Below are 23,685 nucleotides of genomic sequence, written 5' to 3'. Positions count from 1 at the left end.
CAGATCTGGCTAAGGCATTTAATACAATACCCCTCTAGGGCATTGTCAACAACCTTACAGATCTAGGTATATAACAGATCTGGCTAAGGCATTTAATACAATACCCCTCTAGGGCACTGTCAACAACCTTACAGATCTAGGTATATAACAGATCTGGCTAAGGCATTTAATACAATACCCTCTAGGGCATTGTCAACAACCTTACAGATCTAGGTATATAACAGATCTGGCTAAGGCATTTAATACAATACCCCCCTAGGGAATTGTCAACAACCTTACAGATCTAGGTATGTAACAGATCTGGCTAAGGCATTTAATACAATACCCCTCTAGGGCATTGTCAACAACCTTACAGATCTAGGTATATAACAGATCTGGCTAAGGCATTTAATACAATATCCCCCTAGGGCACTGTCAACAACCTTACAGATCTAGGTATATAACAGATCTGGCTAAGGCATTTAATACAATACCCCTCTAGGGCATTGTCAACAACCTTACAGATCTAGGTATATAACAGATCTGGCTAAGGCATTTAATACAATACCCCCCCTAGGGCATTGTCAACAACCTTACAGATCTAGGTATATAACAGATCTGGCTAAGGCTTTTAATACAATACCCCTCTAGGGCATTGTCAACAACCTTACAGATCTAGGTATATAACAGATCTGGCTAAGGCATTTAATACAATATCCCCCTAGGGCACTGTCAACAACCTTACAGATCTAGGTATATAACAGATCTGGCTAAGGCATTTAATACAATACCCCTCTAGGGCATTGTCAACAACCTTACATATCTAGGTATATAACAGATCTGGCTAAGGCATTTAATACAATACCCCTCTAGGGCATTGTCAACAACCTTACAGATCAAGGTATATAACAGATCTGGCTAAGGCATTTAATACAATACCCCCCTAGGGCATTGTCAACAACCTTACAGATCTAGGTATATAACAGATCTGGCTAAGGCATTTAATACAATACCCCCTCTAGGGCATTGTCAACAACCTTACAGATCTAGGTATATAACAGATCTGGCTAAGGCATTTAATACAATACCCCTCTAGGGCACTGTCAACAACCTTACAGATCTAGGTATATAACAGATCTGGCTAAGGCATTTAATACAATACCCTCTAGGGCATTGTCAACAACCTTACAGATCTAGGTATATAACAGATCTGGCTAAGGCATTTAATACAATACCCCCCTAGGGCACTGTCAACAACCTTACAGATCTAGGTATATAACAGATCTGGCTAAGGCATTTAATACAATACCCCTCTAGGGCATTGTCAACAACCTTACAGATCTAGGTATATAACAGATCTGGCTAAGGCATTTAATACAATACCCCCTAGGGCATTGTCAACAACCTTACAGATCTAGGTATATAACAGATCTGGCTAAGGCATTTAATACAATACCCCTCTAGGGCATTGTCAACAACCTTACAGATCTAGGTATATAACAGATCTGGCTAAGGCATTTAATACAATACCCCTCTAGGGCATTGTCAACAACCTTACAGATCTAGGTATATAACAGATCTGGCTAAGGCATTTAATACAATACCCCCCTAGGGCATTGTCAACAACCTTACAGATCTAGGTATATAACAGATCTGGCTAAGGCATTTAATACAATACCCCCCTAGGGCATTGTCAACAACCTTACAGATCTAGGTATATAACAGATCTGGCTAAGGCATTTAATACAATACCCTCTTGGGCATTGTCAACAACCTTACAGATCTAGGTATATAACAGATCTGGCTAAGGCATTTAATACAATACCCCTCTAGGGCACTGTCAACACCCTTACAGATCTAGGTATATAACAGATCTGGCTAAGGCATGTAATACAATACCCCTCTAGGGCACTGTCAACAACCTTACAGATCTAGGTATATAACAGATCTGGCTAAGGCATTTAATACAATACCCCTCTAGGGCATTGTCAACAACCTTACAGATCTAGGTATATAACAGATCTGGCTAAGGCATTTAATACAATACCCCTCTAGGGCACTGTCAACAACCTTACAGATCTAGGTATATAACAGATCTGGCTAAGGCATTTAATACAATACCCCCCTAGGGCACTGTCAACAACCTTACAGATCTAGGTATATAACAGATCTGGCTAAGGCATTTAATACAATACCCCCTCTAGGGCACTGTCAACAACCTTAAAGATCTAGGTATATAACAGATCTGGCTAAGGCATTTAATACAATACCCCTCTAGGGCACTGTCAACAACCTTACAGATCTAGGTATATAACAGATCTGGCTAAGGCATGTAATACAATACCCCTCTAGGGCATTGTCAACAACCTTACAGATCTAGGTATATAACAGATCTGGCTAAGGCATTTAATACAATACCCCTCTAGGGCACTGTCAACAACCTTACAGATCTAGGTATATAACAGATCTGGCTAAGGCATTTAATACAATACCCCTCTAGGGCATTGTCAACAACCTTACAGATCTAGGTATATAACAGATCTGGCTAAGGCATGTAATACAATACCCCTCTAGGGCATTGTCAACAACCTTACAGATCTAGGTATATAACAGATCTGGCTAAGGCATTTAATACAATACCCCTCTAGGGCACTGTCAACAACCTTACAGATCTAGGTATATAACAGATCTGGCTAAGGCATTTAATACAATACCCCTCTAGGGCACTGTCAACACCCTTACAGATCTAGGTATATAACAGATCTGGCTAAGGCATTTAATACAATACCCCTCTAGGGCATTGTCAACAACCTTACAGATCTAGGTATATAACAGATCTGGCTAAGGCATGTAATACAATACCCCCCTAGGGCATTGTCAACAACCTTACAGATCTGGGTATATAACAGATCTGGCTAAGGCATTTAATACAATACCCCTCTATGGCATTGTCAACAACCTTACAGATCTAGGTATATAACAGATCTGGCTAAGGCATTTAATACAATACCCCTCTAGGGCATTGTCAACAACCTTACAGATCTAGGTATATAACAGATCTGGCTAAGGCATTTAATACAATACCCCTCTAGGGCACTGTCAAGAACCTTACAGATCTAGGTATATAACAGATCTGGCTAAGGCATTTAATACAATACCCCCCTAGGGCACTGTCAACAACCTTACAGATCTAGGTATATAACAGATCTGGCTAAGGCATTTAATACAATACCCCTCTAGGGCATTGTCAACAACCTTACAGATCTAGGTATATAACAGATCTGGCTAAGGCATTTAATACAATACCCCTCTAGGGCATTGCCAACAACCTTACAGATCTAGGTATATAACAGATCTCGCTAAGGCATTTAATACAATACACCTCTAGGGCACTGTCAACAACCTTACAGATCTAGGTATATAACAGATCTGGCTAAGGCATTTAATACAATACCCCTCTAGGGCACTGTCAACAACCTTACAGATCTAGGTATATAACAGATCTGGCTAAGGCATTTAATACAATACACCTCTAGGGCACTGTCAACAACCTTACAGATCTAGGTATATAACAGATCTGGCTAAGGCATTTAATACAATACCCCTCTAGGGCATTGCCAACAACCTTACAGATCTATTTATTTTATTTATTTATTTTACATTTGTTGACCGGGCTAGTCTAGCTGGATACTTGTCCTTTTTCAGTAGAGGCCCGGGGAGAAAAGCTCCCATAATTAAGATAAGTATAAGTTTACAGATATATACAAGAAATTACAATAAAAATAAAATCAAACAGTAATAACATCTAAGTATACAAGCTGTTAATCTGGTAAAACATTTGTTGAGATGGCCAGATGACATAGATACCTGAGGAGATAGTAAGATGCTGGATAAAGAATTGTGAGGTAGAAAGGAATTAGATACTTATGGTCCTGTGGGAATTAGTCAGGGTTGGAACATGGGCATAACCATTGAGACTTAAGAAATTCTCTGAGATTAGTTTTGAATAGATTGAGTGAGGTCATGAGCCTGAGGTTGTTAGGAAGGGAATTCCATTGCTTTCCAATGGAGTTAGCATAAAGAGCATCGCCGCCCATGTTATTTGATTTGATGGTTAATATCTGAATACTGTTTGAGGATCGTAGGCTACTTAAGTTGGTGTAGGGGGTCAGAATTTTGGTCAGTGAGGGGGTTTTCTCTGGATGATTGATTATTTTGAATGCTTCGGAGAGTTGGTTTAGTTTAAGCAGGTTAGGCAGTTCCAACCATCCAAGTTTTTTGAGGTTGAGGCAGTGGTGGGTACGGTAGGGTGAAGATGTTACAAATCTGGCAATATGATGGTAGGTGGTAGAGAGGTTATTAAGATCACGTTTGCTGAGGAAAGCTAGTATTGGTGAGGCATATAGTAGGGTGGAGATGAGATGGGTACGAGCAATGGTTAATTTTGCATGTGGGGTAAGAAAGTTCCTGATTCTGTACATTGACCCAAGTTTCTTGTTAACTGTCTTAATAGTTTGGGCAATGTGCATGTCGAATTTAAGCTTATGGTCAATAGTGACACCAAGTAGTTTGGTATGGGGGATGGGGTCAATGATGGTACCATTAGAGGATTCCACAAAAAAGGTCCTGGAGTTATCAGGTGGTATTTCTTGGGGTAGGGAAGTGGTGGACGTGGGGAAAAATAGAAGTAACTTGGTTTTAGTCGGGTTGAGTAAAAGTTTCCGGTCAGAGAACCATTGTTCAACTTTGGCAAAACATTGCTGGGTAGCTGATTGGAGATTTTGAAGAGAGATATTGGAGCATATCAGGGTTGTGTCATCTGCATATTGAATACAGGTGGCTGCGGGGTTGACTGTGTGCAGATCATTTATGAAAATAGAAAAAAGAAGAGGACCAAGTATGGAGCCCTGTGGAACACCAATATTGTTTGAGAGCAGATGAGATATATTATTTTGCCATTGTACTGCTTGTTGCCTACCAGCAAGGTAATCCTTAAACCAGTTTAGGGCCAAGTTGTCAAGATGAAGGGTTTGCAGGGTATATAGTAGTAGTTGGTGGTTAACCATATCGAAAGCTTTCGATAGGTCAAGAAAGAGGGCAGAGGATGTTAGTTTTTTGTTACGGTTACTATTGACTGAGTCTACAAAGGAGAAGAGGGCAGTGGTAGTACTGTGGTGGGGGTGGAAGCCATGCTGAGTTGTAGACAATAGATTATGGAGGGTAAGGTAGTGTAGGAGTTGTTTGTGAACACACCGTTCCATGATTTTAGCTAATGGAGACAATATTGCGATGGGTCTATAGTTAGCTGTTTCTGTGGAGGAGCCTCCCTTGTGAAGTGGAATGATGTATGAAATTTTCCAAATGGGGGGAACAGTGGCTTCAGTAATGGATCTATTAATCAGGATTGATACAGGATAGGCAATGACATCGGACGATATTTGAAGGTATTCCGCTGGGAGGTGATCGGCCGCTAGGGTGGTCGGTTTCAGTTTTTTTAATAGGGTACGAATGTAGGCGGTAGAAACTGGTTGTAATTTGAAGGAGAGAGAAGCTGTGTCATCAGGAGTAGTTAAGGAGGGGGAAGAGGTGGGTAGTTGGTTGGCTAAGGATTGGATGGTCTCAGTAAAAAAAGTGTTGAAGGTATTGGCTACTACTTCTGGTTCTTGACCAGTAAGATTCTCAGGGGTTGGGGTAGTTGTTTTACCAGGATGGAGGAGGTTATTAAAACCAGCCCAGAACTTTTTAGGGTTAGTCTGATGTTTGTCCTGGAGGTGACAGAAGTACTGTTTTTTATCTCGAGTTATGTCAGTTTTCGTGGAGTTTCTAAGCTGCTGAAATATTATACGGTCTAGGGGAGTTTTGGTAGCTCTCCATTTGTGCCAAGCCTGGTCACGGAGTTTGATTTTTGCTTTGGTTTCTTTTGTTAACCAGGGAGCAATGCGGTCTTTGGCTCTAATTAGTCTATTAGGGGCATGAGAGTTTAAGAATGTGTCATTAAAGTATGACACGCTCTCGGCAAGGGGAAGAGTATTTAGGATAGACCAATTGCAGGATTTAAGTTCCGCAAGGAATAGTTCTGGGTTGAAGTTTTTCTTATTTCTAACAAGTTTGTATAAGGGTGGGTTGGTGCAAGAAAGTTTGTGCTTTAAAATGTAAGTGACAAGGTGGTCGCTAAGGTCGTTAGGGAGGGTACCAGTGGCATAGTTGATTGGATCTTTATTTGTGAGAATCCAGTCAATCGTGCTCTCTTTTTGCTGAGTATTACCAATTCTAGTGGGAGATGTAATATTTTGGGAGAAGCCATGTAGGTTGATAAGATAGGGATTTGACTTAGTGGAGCAGTGGGACCAGTCAATGTTGAAGTCCCCTAGAACTATGGTTTCTTGAGGGCAGTTAGTTGCTAACCAACTTAAAGTTTGTTCAAGGTTTTCATGGTTCTTCCCTGGGAATATAGATTACTACAAGATTGATACATTTTTGGGTGTTAATACAAATCTTAAGTGAAATAAGTTCTAAGTTACAGACCTGGGGAGGATGCAATGGGTTCATAATGATGTTAAACGTGTTCTTAAACATGACAGCTATTCCTCCACCTCTTTTGGTTGTCCGATCCCTCCTTAAGATATTATAGCCAGGTGGGAGAATTTCTTCATCCTTTGTGGCAGGTTTGAGCCATGTTTCTGATAAGCACATGATGTCTGGGGAGTGTGTAGCTATTATAGCATGTAGGCTATGTATTTTGTTGTTAATACTTCTCAAGTTGAGGTGAAAGATGAGGAGGGAGTTAGTGGGTCTTTGGGATAATGTTGGGGTGACAACAACACGATTGGTGTTAGGGCCTGGATTCGGGTGAATGTCACCATACTGGGTTATACAGAGTTTTAGGTGCTCTAGGAATCTTTGGAGTTTGACCAGTAATTTGAGGTGGTATTTATTTTTGGTTGGGCTAGGGTAGTGAAGGGTTAGATGAGTTTTAAAGAGACCTTGTGTTTTTGCGGGGTGGAGAGTGGATGCTATGGTGTTTGGGGAAAGGTGAGTGTATGGGGTAGTGTGAGCCTTGGGAAAGGAGATTTTTAAGAGTGATTGTTGTTCATACCTTGTTAAAAGGTATGGGATAAGAAGAAGTAAAGTTAGTGAGAAGATGAAAGAATACATAGTTTTGACCATGTCGGTGAAAGAGAGGTAGCTAGTGGGCTGGGATGATAGGAGGGGTTTCTAAATTTTCTGGGAGTTGTCTAGGAGTGAGGTTGACAATGCCCTATATATATATATAGATCTGGCTAAGGCATTTAATACAATACCCCTCTAGGGCATTGTCAACAACCTTACAGATCTAGGTATATAACAGATCTGGCTAAGGCATTTAATACAATACCCCTCTAGGGCACTGTCAACAACCTTACAGATCTAGGTATATAACAGATCTGGCTAAGGCATTTAATACAATACCCCTCTAGGGCATTGTCAACAACCTTACAGATCTAGGTATATAACAGATCTGGCTAAGGCATTTAATACAATACCCCTCTAGGGCACTGTCAACAACCTTACAGATCTAGGTATATAACAGATCTGGCTAAGGCATTTAATACAATACCCTCTAGGGCATTGTCAACAACCTTACAGATCTAGGTATATAACAGATCTGGCTAAGGCATTTAATACAATACCCCTCTAGGGCACTGTCAACAACCTTACAGATCTAGGTATATAACAGATCTGGCTAAGGCATTTAATACAATACCCCTCTAGGGCATTGTCAACAACCTTACAGATCTAGGTATATAACAGATCTGGCTAAGGCATTTAATACAATACCCCCCTAGGGCATTGTCAACAACCTTACAGATCTAGGTATATAACAGATCTGGCTAAGGCATTTAATACAATACCCCCCTAGGGCATTGTCAACAACCTTACAGATCTAGGTATATAACAGATCTGGCTAAGGCATTTAATACAATACCCCTCTAGGGCATTGCCAACAACCTTACAGATCTAGGTATATAACACACTGCATAACTAGGTGGCTCATTGATAGGACCCAGGATAGTCGGTGGGGCCACCTCTGCAAAAATGGCTGGTCTCTTAGAGCTTTGTGCTAGGCCCACTCCTCTTTGGCATCTACTTCTTTGATGTTAAAGGCAAAGTCAAAGGCCTCTGGCTAACCAAATTCACAGATAATTGCAAACTGGAAGCAGTCATTGAATCCCCCCAAGACAAGAACCCCCTTCAGGAAAGTCGAATACTGACAAATGCTTGGTCCCCAAAGTCATGGCTTAAAAGTCAATACCAGGAAGTGCATTGCAGTACTATTTGGGGAGTCTGCTGCCCAGAGTAAGTGTGTCATCAATAAAACAACCTTAGAAGTTGATTCACTAGCCATAGATTTGGGAACTCATGTAGACAGTAACCCAGTCTCCAACCAACATGTGTTCAAGGTAGTAAGAAAATCTTCTATGTTCCTCAACTTGTAAGCAAGGGCATGGCATGTAGGTTCAAAGAGGTCATTATACCACTGTACTTGACCCTCATCAGGCCCATCATAGAGTATAATGCCCCCTTCGGTATGTACCTGACCACAAACATGCAGCAGCTGGTTCATCCTTAAAGGTTCCTTACAAAAAGAATGCAAAGAATAAACAAAATATCCTGCACTGATCGCCTCAAAGCCCTGTCTCTTTACTCATTATCATAAAGACTTCTGAGGTGATTTTTGCCTGGCACACAAGGCATCCCTGGACACTGTTTTGATTAATCTTTTGCACCTTTGTAAAACAAAGATTATCAGGACTGCTAGATTAAAGGACCTAAGTTTTGCTTGTAACATAAGTAGGACATGCAGGAGAGGCAGATATGTTTCTCAGAGAATTCCCATTCTCTGGAAGAGGCTCCCCATCCATGTGAACCAGAGTTTGTCCCTATTCTTATTTAAGCACAACTTGGACCAGTGGATGGGTAATCAGAAATACGCCCCTGGTCTGGCTTCTGTGTCTCTGATGGACAGAGGTGGTCTGTAAATCACCCCCTATAAATATAAATCAAATTTGTGGGTCACATTTGGGTTGCACGGCTAGGGTTTTAAGGGCCCTAGTGGTCATTAGCTTAGTATACACCTATGAACCTATGAGCTCATACCCGTATCTTATTACATACTAGATGTGCAATCTAGAGCTCCCATGTCTGGAATGTCCTTTGAGTCCACCCAGACCCTTTTTAAGCATCTTGTGAATCTATCACACATGTTGAATTGGACAAAAATACACAACATCGGATACAAAAGTTATGTACTTACATTAACAGTAGATCCGTGTTGTCCTATTTTCATCCTGTTCAACATCTCTCTCTCCTTCTTCCTTCCAAATTGTCATTTTACATCTTCTGGGGCTTGATCAGACCTTATGCACAGTAGACAGCGCAGTGATGCAGCGGTTGCATTGTCACCTCACAGCAAGAGGTTCTTCAGTTCGATTCTCGGCTGGGGTGCTTTCTGTGTAGAGTCTGCATGTCCTCCCTGTGTTTGTGTGAGCTTCCTCCGGATGCTCCGGTTTCCTCCCATGTTATAAAGACATGCATCTGGAGCATTTCATCCCAGGCCTTCTCTGAAAATTGGCTTCATTCCAAGTCAGACTTTCCCCAGTAAACAAATGTTAAATAAAAAAAGTAAATATCTGGACCCCTTGTATGTCTCCTGTTCCCCTTTTCATTCCGTAGTCAACAGTGTTACAGTCTCTCTTTTTTTATTCCTTCTTGCAGTTATTAGAGACTTTCTGGAATAAGTCAGTGAACTCAATCTGAGGTAACTCAGCCAAGAGGAGGGAATTGTGGGTAGAGGAGGAGTCAAAGCTCTGTGATCCAGTACTTTGGTGTAAGGTGCCAAGGTCAGATCCAGCCATATCGGATAACCCACATATTGAGCCAGACAAAAATCGGACAACAGAGATGTATCATTATAGTAAGTAACTTTCTTATTTAATTTCTGTTCATGTATAGTATTGAATATCTGTTTAAAAAATGTTTGTAATCTGTTGAAATTTTTCTCCCAGGGCCTCCACTGACAAGGAGATTTTGATTTAACCCAGCTGGACAAAGCCGGTAAACCGAAGTAAAATAAAATAATAAAACTTTCTGGGTGCTTCCTTAATAGAAACAGTACATTGTGAATTGACTTCTCATTATTAGCTAATGTATTCATTTACCTTTCTAATGTAGAGTAGGAATTTTCTACACACAAGTAGGAATTTTCTACACACAAGATTATACCTGAAGGTACATTTCAAATAATTGTACATAGGATGGCTTAAGTAAAGGCATGATGTTCTACTCCACAAGTTGGATGTGCGATGGATGAGAAAGAAAAATTTTGGAGTGAGTTGGATGAAGTGGTGGTGAGTGTACCCATGGGTGAGAGACTAGTGATTTGAGCGGACTTCAGTGGGCATGTTGGTGAAGTGAACAGAGGGGATGAGGAAGTGATGGGTAGGTATGGTGTTAAGGAGAGGAATGCAGAAGGTCAGATGATTGTGGATTTTGTGAAAAGGATGGACATGGCTGTGGTGAATACATATTTTAAGAAGAGGGAGGAGCATAGGGTGACGTACAAGAGTGGAGGAAGATGCACACAAGTGGATTATATCCTATGTAGGAGGGCCAGTCTGAAGGAGATTGGAGACTGTAAAGTGGTGACAGGGGAATGTGTAGTTAGGCAGCATAGAATGGTGGTCTGCAGAATGACATTAGTGATCAAGAAGAGGAGGAGGAGTGTGAGCAGTGCCAATGATTAAATGGTGGAAGTTAAAAAAGGGTGGTTGTGAGGTGGAGTTCAGGGAAGAGTTAAGACAGGCACTGGGAGGCAGTGAAGAGTTACCGAATAACTGGGTAACTACAGCAGAGCTAGTAAGGGAGACTGCTAGAAAGGTGCTTGGTGTGATATCTGAACAGAGGAAGGAGGACAAGGAGACCTGGTGGTGGAATGAGGAAGTACAGGAGAGTATACAGAGGAAGAGGCTGGCGAAGAAGAAGTGGGATTGTCAAAGAGATGAAATTTTCAAAATGATGATTTTCAAAAAAGAGTAAGTGAGTATAAGGAGATGAGGTGCATGGCAAAGAGAGAGGTGGCGAAGGCTAAGGATAAGGCATATGGAGAGTTGTATGAGAGATTGGACACTAAAGAGGGAGAAAAGGACCTGTACCTATTGGCTAGACAGAGGGACAGAGCTGGGAAAGATGTGCAGCAGGTAAGGGTGATAAAGGGCAGTGAGGGAAACGTACTCACAAGTGAGGAGAGTGTGTTGAGTAGATGGAAAGAGTACTTTGAAGGGCTGATGAGTGAAGGGAATGAGAGGGAGAGAAGGTTGGATGATGTGGGGATAGTGAATCAGGAAGTGAAACAGATTAGCAAGGAGGATGTAAGTACAGCTATGAAGAGGATGAAGAATGGAAAGGCTGTTGGCCCAGATGACATAGCAGTGGAAGCATGGAGGTGCTTAGGAGAAATGGCAGTGGAATTTTTTACCAGATTGTTTAATGAAATTTTGGAAAGTCAGTGGATGCCTGGAGAAAAAGTGTTTTGGTACCTATCTTTAAGAATAAGGGTGATGTGCAGAGCTGCAGTAACTACAGAGGGATACTGCAATGCAAATTGTGGCCTGCTACAGATCACCCTCCATGACCCAGGACCACCACTCCGCCTTTCTGGAGACACTGGATCTTGGGAGATTTCAATTACCCTACCATTAACTGGGAAAACTACTTGAGTACAAACTCCCAGGCTCAGCGCTTCCTGGAATTTATCAACTCAAATGCCCTGGATCAGCTGGTAAACTCCCCTACCAGAGGCCACAACATATTGGACCTGGTCATCACACACATGGGTGACATGTGCTCCGTACCAGAGGTCAGCCTGTCACTGGTTAGATCAGACCATAAACTAATCACTCTGGATGTCCATATCCCATCACCACCCCCAACAAAGGAAATCGCAGTGAAAAACTTTTCTAAAGCAAACTTCACCTTACTTAAGTCAGAGGTGGTAGGTCACAGCCCCCACGCTAAAGGATAACACTGCCCAAGATGTAGAATCCTTTACAATTGCACTCTATGAGCACCTACAAGGATGCATGGATCGTGTCATCCCTAGCAAAACCAGGACTCACTCCCCTAAGAGAAGGAAACCAGTCGGGTGGACCCCTGCCATGAACAGGTTATACAACAAAAGGAGGAAACTAGTTCAGAAAAAAAGCAAATCCCAAGAAGGAAAGACATCCCTGATCAGTATCAGTAAGAAACTAAGGTCCCTCATAAAAATCATCCAAGGCTAATTTTGAAAGAAAAATAGCCAAGGACTCGAAAGATAACCGCAAAGCCTTCTTTAGCAAAGTCAAAAATCGAAGTGGCAAATCGCAGATATGCGCTGAGATAGTGCAAAATAGCACAACATATACTGAACCTACTGATATTGCAAACATACTGGCAGATACATTCAGTGCAAACTTCACCTCCCTCTCACCTTCAAAAGGGCCCACAACAATACCGGAAAAGTGTAGTGTCCCAGAAATCACAGAAGCACAGGTGAAAACAGCCCTTTCAAAAGCCAAAAACATAGCATCAATGGGGCCAGATGGTGTCCCAGGCTGTGTTTTGCACGAACTACAGAATGAACTAACGCCCCACCTAAACACGCTGTTCAACCTCAGCCTCTCCACAGGCTACGTGCCCATAGAATGGTGCACAGCAATGGTTATTCTGCTCCACAAAGGAGGAGCCACAACTGATACTGGTAACTATCGCCCCATAAGCCTGACTAGCCTGGTCTGCAAGGCTATGGAGCACATCATCATGGAACTCATTAACAAAGACATTGGGAACATCCAAACACTTGACCCGACCCAGTTTGGCTTTGTTTAGCTCTGGCATGCCTACTAAACCTGGTTGACTTCTTCGAGACAGTTACCAAGGCCATAGACGAGGGAAAGGTGGTTTAAACAGCCTACCTTGATCTCGCCAAGGCGTTCAACACCATTCCTCACTCGGGTATTATAGAAAAACTCACCAGCATGAACATAAACCCCTATGTCACAAGATGGGTTGCCAACTGGCTTTTACACGGAACTCACACGGTAAGAATAGCGGGCTCCAGGTCAGACTCTAAACCAGTCACAAGTGGTGTCCCGCAAGGTTCAGTTCTGGGACCCCTACTGTTCGGCATATATTTCTCAGAAGTACAGGCAAAGACAGGAGGACTATGGCTAACCAACTTCGCCGATGACTGCAAACTGGGAGCCATAATTGACTCTCCGGCTGACACAGACATCCTCCAAAAAGGCCTTACTGAGACAGACACCTGGTGTCAAAGTCATGGCCTCAAGCTAAATGCCAAAAAATGCATAGTCAACCCATTTGGGAAAAACAAAACACCCACAAATTACCACATAGGCGGCAGCCCCCTTAATACAGAAGAGGTAATAAGAGATCTGGGGACCCAGGTAGATAGTAATCTCTCCTTTGACAATCATATTGCCAAAGTAGTTAGGAAATCCTTCTATGTGGCCCATCTAATTACTAAGGGGTTCACATCTAGAAATAAAGAGGTTATAATGCCACTCTACTCGTCACTCATCAGACCCATCATAGAGTACAATGCCCCATTTGGGATGTATCTCACAAGACACTTCCAACAGCTGGAAAGACCACAAAAGCACCTCACCAAGAGGATTACTGGCCTCAAACATATGTCCTATGCAGCCTGACTGAAAACACACCGGCGGTACTCAGTGGCATATCGCTTACTCAGAGGTGATCTCTGCCTGACTTACCAACTCAGAATTGATGGACATCCTCCACCTAAAGAAATCCAAGTCAGTGCGAGCCACGTGCTCTAGTGAGCTAATCCTCACCACAACAATAAATAGAACATGGTGGAGGGATAGATTCCTGTCACAGAGACTCCCCATGCTTTGAAATAAAATTCCTAACTACATTAGGCAGAGCCCCTCACTAACACTCTTCAAGAGAAACCTTGACGAATGGATGGGTAACAGAAAGTACACCCCTGGGATCACTTCATTGGCTCTGCTTGACAGAGGCTCAGTTAATTAATCAATGAGGCGGTGAAAGCCGACACACTCTGGCTAGGCTTATAAATTCCCTCGGGCAGATAGCCTAATACCTACCTATGAACCTATGATACATTTGATCAGTCACAGCTTGAAGTTATGGGAAAGAGTAGTGAAAGCTAGGTTAAGAAGGGAGGTGATGATTAGTGATCAGCAGTATGGTTTCATGCCAGGAAAGAGCACTACAGATGCAATATTTGCTCTGAGAGTGTTGGAGAAATACAGAGAAGGTCAGAAGGAGTTGCATTGTGTCTTTGTGGACTTAGAGAAAGCATATGACAGGGTGCCTAGAGAGGAGTTTGGTATTGTATGAGGAAGTCGGGAGTGGCTGAGAAGTATGTAAGAGTGGTACAGGATGTGTACGAGGGTAGTGTGACATTGGTGAGGACTGCGGTGGGAGTGACAGATACGTTTAAGGTGGAGGTGGGATTACATCAAGGATCAGCTCTGAGCCCTTTGTTATTTGCAGTGGTGATGGACAGGTTGACAGATGAGATCAGACAGGAGGTCCCGTGGACTATGATGTTTGCAGATGACATTGTGATATGTAGTGAGAGTAGGGACCAGGTTGAGGAGACCCTGGAGAGGTGGAGATATACTTTAGAGAGAAGGGGAATGAAGGTCAGCAGGGCTAAAACAGAGTATATATGTGTAAATGAGAGGAAGGGTAGAGGAATGGTGAGGATGCAGGGAGTAGAGTTGTTCAAGGTGGATGAGTTTAAGTACTTGGGATCAGCAGTTCAGAGTAATGGTGAGTGTGGAAGAGTGGTGAAGAAGAAAGTTCAGGCAGGGTGGAATGGGTGGAGAAGAGTGTCAGGAGTGATTTGTGACAGACTGGTACCAGTAAGAGTGAAAGGGAAGGTCTACAAGAGGGTAGTGAGACGAGCTATGTTATATGGGTTGGAGACAGTGGCATTGACGAAAAGGCAGGAGTCAGAGCTGGATGTGGCAGAGTTAAAGATGTTAAGATTTGCACTGGTTGTGACTAGGATGGACAGGATTAGGAATCAGTATATTAGAGGGTCAGCTCAGGTTAGACAGTTTGGAGACAAAGCAAGAGAGGCTAGATTGAGTTGGTTTGGACATGTGCTGAGGAGGGATGCTGGGTATATTGGGAAAAGGATGCCAAGGATGGAGCTGCCAGGTAAGAGGAAAAGAGGAAGGCCTAAGATAAGGTTTATGGATGTGGTTAGAGAGGACATGCAGGTGGTTGGTGTGACAGAGCAAGATGCAGAGGACAGGAAGAAGTGGAAATAGATTATCCGCTGTGGTGACCCCTAATGGGAACAGCCAAAAGAAAAAGAAGAAGACTGTCAGCCATACCTCTCAACTGTACAGATTTTCGCAGAATGTCCAGATTTTTGCCTCATATTTTTGTCTGTTCCTCATAGTATGTGATATTTCTGTTTTTTTTTTTTTTGGGGGGGCGGGGCAAATTAGAGAGGACTGAATTCACAAAATAATTAGTCATTTCAGTTTTAGACTTCCTATCCTTCAGAAAAATGCATGCATGGTAACACAAGACCTTTTATTCTAGCAACTTTCTAAGTTTATGAGCAATATCTAAAATCTGTTCCTATTATTGCTAGAAAATTCTAGAAAATGGAAATCAACGTTAAAGAAAATGTATTTGAACTAGTGAATATTTTAACAGAGTGAAAAAATGGATGTGGGACCTATAGAATGGGTAGGAGCAAATTACATTAAAAAAATGGAAATTGTAGGAACAGTACATGCAGAGTAATGTTTTGGAGGAGGAAGAGTGAGGTTTGGTTTAAGGGAAGTCTGGAAATGAACAAATTATGTAATGTTAGACTGCTATATGTAATGTATAATGTTTGTCAGTATGAACATGTTAATATGGTTTCTTTCTTTTATATAAATGCATTTTTGTCTACGTGTTAATATAGTTTGCTTTCTTTTATATAAATCTGCCTATGTTTTAAGTGATAATTCAATAAAGGTGTTAAAAAGAGAGGGCCAACCCTGTAGCAATGAGGAATAAAGCCCTTATTTTGCCCCATTGTCTGCAAACCATCAGGTGCCAGTTATCATTTGGCCTGTTTGTTCATTATGAGCTGAGAAGCATTCCCAGCACAGTCTTCATGGTAAGATGATAGCAGATGCCTCTCATTACGCAGTTATAGCCAAGACTGAACAGTAGATCTGATGATGTTAATCCTCGTTCATTCCTTACGCATGGGTATTGGTTCCGACCTCAGAACCGATTCGGCCATTTTCCAAGCTTGCGCCAGCCACAAACTCTCGAGCTAAACTCTTACCCATAATTCCCTTCTCCCTTTTACTCCAGATTTTGTTTGCCACCTTGCAGTTAGGTAGTGTCAGGCTACTTCTCTTGAGCTAAGCACGCATTTTTGATATTTTCAAAAATGTGACTAAACTTTTTGAGGAAAAACAGTAGTTATTTAGTTATCTCTTACCTTATCGCACCTAGCGACTGCTCCTTGTGCTCTTATTTTGTTTTTTTCTTTCTCTTACTGACGAGGTATTTCTTTCCCTTTACCATCGTTTGTAAATCTTTCTGGGCCTTACCTTCGGGTAATTCCTTTTTGGTAACCCTTCTTTCCCTTTCTTTACTTTGACAGATAAAAAAGGCAGCCCAGGGTTTTAAAAGATGTGTGGAATGTGGCCATAAATTGCCTGTCTCTGATGCACATTCTTTGTGTTTATTGTTTGGGTGTGCCTCATTTAACAGTTGACCCGCCTTGCGGGATTTGTAAGAATTTCACTAATAGGACTGTCATTGAAAGAAAGAATAAGTTGATTTTAAAGGGGCTACTTAAATTTTCCTTTTCAGAGTCTATTTCTGGGACGGAGGTCTCATCCCCTCCAAGCTCCCACAAGAAAAGTAGTGATGATTATAAAAAATCTGAGTCTCTTCCATCCTCTCCGGCTGGAGGCCCTATGGAACTGAGACCAAAAAAAAACCTAAGCTTTCCACTACGGATTTGGCCTCTTGGGCACCAACGATTTCGGAGCCTAGTTATTCCGTTCTGAGTTCATCGGTGCCATCTACTTTTTCGACACTGAGTAGCGTGCCTCATACAGCGTCAGAACTGAGGGGCTCTTCAGTTCAGACTCCTTCATCGGCACCGACAGTACAGTCCATGCAGTTTTTGTCGGCGCTGGTAGGTGTGGCGACGCCAGTCTCCCTCTCAGTTCAGATCATCAATTAGGCGCCGACTGCTCTTTCGGCACCGATCATTCCCTTTCTGTTGCAGACTCTCTCGACACCACCAATTACCACTTCGGTACCAACCTCGTTGGTGCAGACATTACCCTTCAGCACCGATGGTTTCCTCGGGGCACCCTACTGTTATTCAGGCCAAACTAGCTCCTCTTTTTGCAGTACAAACTCCCACCATTGTGGGCACTGAACTTGCTCCGACTTTGGATAGACCTGATTCTCCTTTAGCTATGTCTGTGAGATCCACTAGAAGCCTCTCTGAACACGATGTGCTGCGTCTTGTGGATCAATTGCTTCTGGCTAGAGGTATTCTTCCTCCCAGGACCTGTACTTCCTCGGGAGGTGACCATTCTTCATCAGAGCCCCCGTCACTGTCTTGGAAGCCCCTTACTAGAGCACAGTCTTTAACTGCGGTACCCCTTTTGGATCTCACTAAGGAGCCTCAGTTGCCTTTGTGGCAGGATTCTCTTGCCACTACCCAGGATGCTAACTGTGGCGCCCCTTCTTCGCTTTCCTCAGCCATCCAGGGACTCCGAGTCGGGAGAATACTATTGTGTCGGTTGACGTTTCTATACTATCAGTGCCTCCACTTTTTACACAAGAACACCGGGCATGAGAGCCTCAGGACTTACCCCCACAGGAGGCCCCTATTGAGCTGTCTTCCCCAGCTCTTCCCTCTGAGGAAGTTCATCGGAAGTCTTTGTGTAAGAGGAAACACATGGACTCCACTGAGGAATCCCTCACCAAAGACTCAGACTTGGATGATGAGGAAGGGTCCTCTATGTCACCCTCTGAGGTATTCTTTGGAGATATTCTAGAAATCCTGAAACAGAGAGGTGATTGGCAGCCCTCTAATCCAACCTGTGAAGACTCTGTGTTCCTACAGGCCTTTCGTGCCCAGTCCCCTACCTCCTGGGTTACTCCACCTGCCGATGAACTGGTCCGGCTCGTTCTGCAGCGTGCATGGAAGGCTCCTGACATAGTTGAGGCCATTTCCCGGAGGCCAGATAAATTTTTTTCCCCTCCAAAGGTCTTCCGGTAGATGCTTTGGTGGTGGCGGCCACAACTAAAAAGGACCTGGCGGACGAAGAAAGCCAGACTGTTCATCCGCCCAACAGAGAGTCTCAGACTCTGGACAGAATTGGGAAGCATACCTTTGTATCAGGGACCTTTGTAATCAAGGCTCTGAACTACATGGCACATTTTACCAAGCTTCAAAGAGACGTAATCTCTGAGCTCTCTGAAACTTTGGCTGGTGCTGTGTCTGATGAGGTCCGTGACAATGTGGCCTCTCAATTAGCCACCATTGAATCTATTTCTGACTCCTCCATGCATCTCATTTCTCATGCATCAGAAGGAGCAGCTAGAGCAGCGGGTGAGGGCGTTGTTCTGAGACGAATTGCCTGGATGCGCTTGTGTGATTTCGCAGAACTCTTCAAGGCTTCCTTTATCAACGCTCCAGTTGAAGCCTCTTGGTTGTTTGGTCCCAAAGTTAAAAGCACACTGGCTAGATGTGAACAGGACGGTAAGACCCTTTCTGCCGTGGATGTCTATTACTCTTCCCCTCAACGGGCTTTCTCCAGAAGCCAAAAGAGTGGGAAGATATGGCACAAAAAAATCTCAGGGCTCCTTCCGTGACACACAGGCCGATTTTTCCCCTAGAGGCAGAGGGGGAAATTCTCAGGGAAGACGCCCCTTTTGGGGCAGAAGAGGTCCGCGTAACCAGGGTTCCAGGGATTCTTTCACTGGCCAACCCAACCAGCGCTCCTGAGGAGCTGGCCAACTGCTTTCCCCTGGAAGTGGTTGGGGGTCATTTCTCTTTGTACCCTTCTGCCTGGCTAACCATCACCACTGATTCTTGGGTACAAAAGATAATAACCAGAGGTTACCATATCCCGTTCGATCTTTATCCTGCCACCTTAAGGAACTCACCCAGTCAAAGGGTACAGGCAGCATTAGAGATTGCAAAGCTGCTAAGCAAAAGAGTCATCCAAACAGTCCCACAGACCAGATGGGATCCAGATTCTACTCAAGACTATTTTTGGTGCCAAAAAAGACTAGAGACCAATTTCGGATCTCAGTGTGTTAAACAAATTCATAAATGTACAGAAATTACGGATGGTCTCTATACAGTCTATCCTCCCACTTTTGGAAAAAGACGATTGAATGTGCTCTATAGATCTTCAAGATGCGTACTACCACATAAAAGTGGACAAACAGTCAAGGAGATTCCTTCGCTTCCATGCGGGAACTAGTCATCATCAGTTCCAAGTACTGCCCTTCGGACTCTCTACAGCCCCCAGAGTGTTCACAAAGTGCGTGGCAGTCATCACAGCGTTCCTACGACTACAAGGATTCCAGGTTTTTCCATACTTAGACAACTGGCTCATCACCGCCTCCACCAGTCATCTATTAGAAAAAGCCCTGGCTTTCTCTCTTCACATCGCAGAAAGGCTAGGCATAAAAACTGGCAAAAATCCAATTTCACCCCATCTCAATCCACAGAGTTCGTAGGGGTCCTCCTGAACACAAAGAACTGCAGAGCATCCATTCCGGAGCACAGAATTCAAAGATTGAGACAACAATTGATTCCAGTCCTCTCAAAGGAGAAATCCTAAGCTCACTCAGTTCTACAGCTGTTGGGTTCCATGGCAGCCTCCATGACAATTGTAATAAATTGTAATAAATTTTTTATTTATCTTTGTAATTTTGGAGCTTTTCTCCCCTGACCTCCACTGAAAACGGGTTCTTTGAGCCCAGTGGACAACCCCGGTTATCAAACTGGAAATAAATAAATATATTGTTCCCTTGGCCAGGTTTCACATGAGGCTTCTATAGTGGTTACTACTCACTCAGTGGTACCCTTTTCAGCTCCCCTCCTTCAGCCGAGATTCGGATAACTCACAGGTGAAAGCAGAACTTAAATTGATGGTTGTCTTGGAATCTGCTTCAGTGCTTCCCATACCTTCTCCCCCCAACAGCCCATGGCCACAGTGACCGCGGATGTCTCCCTGATGGGGTGGGGAGCCTATTTCAGGGAAAGATTTCCAAGGTACGTGGTCTGAAATGGAGGCCCACCTGCATATAAATGTTCTGGAGTTGAGGGCTGTACTTCTGGCGTTGCAAGCATTTCATCCCCTGTTGCCGTCTGGGACCATTGAGATTCAATCAGACAACATGGCGGTGGTCTGGTACATCAACAACCAAGGTGGAACGAAGTCTTATCCCCTTTGCTGGGAGGCCATGAGATTATGGCAATTGGTGATGGCTACCAACCGCTTTCTTCTAGCAACGCACATTCCTGGGAGTTCCATCGTGATAGCAGACAGACTCAGCAGGTGCATTCTTCAGCCTCACGAGTGGTCCCTGAATCCCTTGATAGCAGCGGAGATTTTCAACCGCTGGGAGTTCCTTGCTGCAACCTCTTTGCTTCCCCAACCAACTACAAATGCAGCAATTTGTTCGCCCTGATTCCCCCTCGGGGACAGTCACCCAGGGACGCTCTAGTCTACGATTGGCCCTGGGGTCGACTTTATGCATTTCCTCCTCTTCCCCTCATTCCCCAGGTCCTGAAGAAAGCCCACCGGTTGAAGAGCAAATTACTCCTCGTAGCGCCATTTTGGCCTTGTCAGATTTGGCTCCCCTTCCTGTGGCTTCACCTGCTAGATCAACTATGGACTCTCAATCCAACCCCAGACTTGATCTCCCATTCACAGAACCTGATTCACCCCAACCTAAACAGCCTAAAGCTCACAGCTTGGCTCCTCCACTTCCAGTGATTGCCAGGCAGAATGATCTATCCTTACCTGTACGTGACATTCTCATTGTATCTCATAAGTCGTCTACCAGAAATACATACCTCAGCAAGTGGAAGAGGTTTACTATCTGGCTAAAAGAAAAACTGATAGATCCTTTCTCAGCACCAATGCCCGTAGTGCTAGAATATCTGTCTGATTTATTCCAGTCTGGTCTTTCTGCTTCCACGATCAGAGTTTACTTGGCCGCCATTTCTAATTTCCACAATGGGGTCCATGATTCTTCTCTCATGTCTCACAAATTATGCAGAAACTTCATAAAAGGTGTTTTTCATCTAAAACCTCCCTTTAGAGAACCCACTCAACCATGGGATTTGGCTTTAGTCTTACAAGCTTTGAAAATGTCACCCTTCGAACCAGCTTCTTCTTGCGACTTCAAATACTTGACCTGGAAGACTTTATTCTTAGTTGCCATTACTTCTGCCAGACGTATCTCTGAACTTCAAGCCTTGTGCATCAAGAAGCCATATCTGACCTTATAAGGACAAGAGTGTCATTGAGAACTAATCCTACCTTTTTGCCCAATGTGATTTCTGACATGTCCATTAACCAAACCATTGAATTGCCAGTTTTCTTTCCTGATCATTCAAACACAGGAGAGTATTGCCTACATACCCTAGACATTCACAGACAACTTTGTTCCTACTTGGACAGAACTAAAGTTTCTCGCAAGTCAGATCAGCATTTTTTGGCTATTTCTGGACCTAGATTAGGATGTGCTGTTTCCAAGGTCACGTTGGCTAAGTGGTTGAAAGACGGTGACCTTTATTTACAGCAAGCATAATGTTCAGTTAACTACCACTGTCCAGACTCATTCTACTCGGTCAGTAGCAACCTCAGTTGCTTTCCATGCTAGAGCTTCTTTACATGACATTTATGCAGCCACTACGTGGGCTAGACCACATGCCTTCATCAGCCATTACAAATTAGATCTGGCTTCCAGGGGAAGAGCATAATTTGGCTCTATGGTGCTCAGGAATGTCCTTCCATGAGGGCCTCCCAAGAAATAAGGTAGCTGGGGACTCTGTCCCATGCGTAAGGAATGAACAAGGATTAACATCATCAGATAAAGAAGTTATGTCTTACCATAACGTTCCATCTGTGATGTTGATCCTTATTCAGTCATTACGACCCTCCCTCCATCCCCCTCCTGAGACTTATAGTGGATCTCACCTTCCGATTCAGATAGGTCAGTTGACCAGAGGTAGTCTCTACCTTCTTTTGACTTGTAAACTCAATCTGTGGTAACAGGGAGAGGGGAATTATGGGTAAGAGTTTAGCTCGAGGGTTTGTGGCTGACGTGAGCTTGGAAAATGGCCAGCTCGGTTCCGAGGTCGGAACTGATACCCATGCCTAATGACTGAATGAGGATCAACATCACAGATGGAATGTTATGGTAAGACATAACTTATTTTTCAGGAAGCTGGAAGAGTTGGGTGGAGAGATGTGAGCGAGAGATGTGCAGCTACATCAGAACATTTGCCTGGTAGGGAGGGTTGTGATAGCTCCTCCTTTACGGAGCCCTTACAGTCCAGGGGAGTGGTATGGGCCAGTCCTCTTGGAAACTGTCTTAAAGTGAGGAATATGTTAATGGGCCCACCCAAGATGGTACTAGCATCCTTTGCAGTGGTGTGTTAAGGAGCAGGTACACTTCCATATCAGGAGCATCAGCAGTCCCTCAGCTGGGACATCACAACCAGGGTGTGGGCCTTAGGTTGCATACCAGGATGATGGCTCCACATTCCACTGTCACCTTACTGCAATGAGTGTGCTGGGAATGTCGCTCACGTTATGAGGAATCAGTAGGCCAGATGATAACAGGCAGATTATGGTCTGCAAACACGGGACTACAAACAAAAAGAGAGGTGTTATGTATGGGTATATTGCTTTAGTACTTATGATCTAGCTACAGTGATTAGCATGGCAGTGATGCACAAAAGTTCCATATAGTTCACTTTCAGTGTAGACTTCATGGAGGTTAGACCACTTTTTCAGTCTTTATGTGTTAAGTCGTTAAACTCCCAAAAAGACATGAAGCTGCTGTGTGCAGTCTGCCGTTTTTGGTTATTTACTAGGCAGAGGTTTTGCAGATAAGCTGAAATACATCACTGTAGGCAATATTTCTCTCTTTTATGTAGTTACCAGTATCAGGTGTCTCAAGTGCCACTGTGATTATGAGAGTGGGGTGAGATGTTCCTGCTTTTTCTATGTTAATGCAAAAGACCAGTCCAATTACATTACGTTACAGTGGGTATTATTTCTTGCATTTGATCAAGCAAAAGCATTAACAAATTCTCATCACAGCCTCCATGTACAGTTGAGTGACCTCAGTGAATAAAGCTGCACATGTCAATGAACATTTCCAATGTTACAAATGATTATTAGCTGTATTAGTGCTTAAAAACGTGGATAACCCTATGCCCTGTATTAGGAAGCAAGGTGACATGTGCAGGTTGACATGAAATACTAAGCATGCAAGGTGACACGTGCAGGTTGACATGAAATACTAAGCATGCAAGGTGACATGTGCAGGTTGACATGAAATACTAAGCATGCAAGGTGACGTGCA

The 23,685-nt window shown here is 43.3% G+C and overlaps 1 protein-coding gene across 1 annotated transcript in view; it reads left to right on the top strand.

Annotated features, from left to right (window-relative positions):
• Positions 1-23,685, top strand: part of LOC122817554 (DAP3-binding cell death enhancer 1-like) — a 938,516-nt gene that overhangs the window by 815,413 nt on the left and 99,418 nt on the right. The window lies entirely within an intron of this gene.

Source organism: Protopterus annectens, chromosome 13.part0 (genome assembly GCF_019279795.1).
Source record: "Protopterus annectens isolate FY-2018-M chromosome 13.part0, PAN1.0, whole genome shotgun sequence".
Lineage (NCBI taxonomy): Eukaryota > Metazoa > Chordata > Ceratodontiformes > Protopteridae > Protopterus > Protopterus annectens.
Note: the sequence above shows the minus strand (reverse complement) of the source record. Positions and strands in the feature narration are given on the sequence as shown.